Source organism: Silene latifolia, chromosome Y, assembly GCF_048544455.1.
Source record: "Silene latifolia isolate original U9 population chromosome Y, ASM4854445v1, whole genome shotgun sequence".
NCBI classification, from domain to species: Eukaryota; Viridiplantae; Streptophyta; class Magnoliopsida; order Caryophyllales; family Caryophyllaceae; genus Silene; species Silene latifolia.
Genome location: NC_133538.1, coordinates 402,482,596 through 402,484,143, shown reverse-complemented (window position 1 = coordinate 402,484,143; position 1,548 = coordinate 402,482,596).

Here is a 1,548-nt window from a genome sequence, read left to right as displayed (position 1 = left end):
ATTTTGACTCGGTTTTCTACCAAAAATCATTAAAAATAGCAAAATAACTTCATAAATCACCAAAAAATACCACAAACCTTTTGAGATTAGTAGGTATGCATGTCCCAAAAATTTCGTGCTACCAATTTTTGAGTTTTTATAAATTATCTCATAATTCATTAAAATGCTTAAAATCAACATGCAAATTACAAGCCTAAGCTCTGATACCACTTGAAAGATCATAGATCCATATTAGACTCTCTAATAAAAATTAAATTATCTCATAATTTTTCATTTAGGTGATCTATGTAACATGCATGCTAATATGAAAGCATAAAAATGAAAGTATAAGGAAAAACTATTTCCTTACATTGATTTTGTAGTAATAAGGGCACAAACTAGTTCACCTTACTAGTTTGTTCTTGAGCTATATGAATATGGAAGATTCTCCAAAAACCAACCTCCAAATTAGAAGGTCTCCTTCCTTAATCCACCCAAGAACTTACCCAACAACCTTACTAATATTAACTAGATATAAGTAAGACTACCCTTGATAATATGTAAATATTACTAACATCTTAGTAATAAAATTTTGATACTAACTTCTTAGTAAAATGATGCTTATGGTTTTTTTAGAGAGAAAGACCAATTATTTTTCACATGCAAACACACCAAAACAAGTAGTATGAAAATGAACAACATTTGGAGTGTTTTATGGGTGAAAGTGGCGGGTGGAACTAGTGGAGTGAGGGAGTACTCTTGTTTTTATTTTTGTCCAATCTTATATCACATGCAAGTGATCATAAGATGACTTATGGAAGAACCAAAAAGTAAAGGGAAATGATTATGTCTATAATCATCCACTACACTCCATTTACACGGTCAAATATCCCATTTACGGGTCCATTTTGGTTCTTATATTTGTCGGACAAATACGTGTAAATTTTATTCAAACATCGTATCATGTTTAAATGCTTCCAATTAATTTCGTCTAAATCACTCCGTAAACCGCTACACATATAGTTTACGTACCAATACTAATCACATTAGTCAACTAGTACCAATTTAATAATTAACTGCTTAATCATTAATTCCCGTCTCAAATAATTTATTATTCAATTATCGCATAATTAAATAATAATTTCCGTACCTCGAGTTCACAACTCGATATCTCTCTAAATCAATTTAATCGACTAACTCTTAGTCAATTTAATCAAGGGACTAATTTAAATTGTATCTCTACCAGTTAATTAGCTTTCGTGTTGGGGCTCGTTCCTTTAGGTGTGACCGAAAGCGATCAGCTGAACACCGCCGTCTCACGACAGTAACGTCAAACCCTAGTTGGCCAACCGTTACCGATATACGTTGATCAGCTGACTAGGATCAAATAAATAAATAATTTCTGGTGATATTCCTTTAATGAGATTTATTATGTAAATGCACTATTGTGGAGGACACTAACTCCAACAAACAGGAGACCAAAGCTTTCACCGAGGAGTGAAGTGCACTCCTACAAAGCAAATCTCTCCCTAAATTAAAGGACCCTGGTAGTTTTTCAATCCCTTGCAC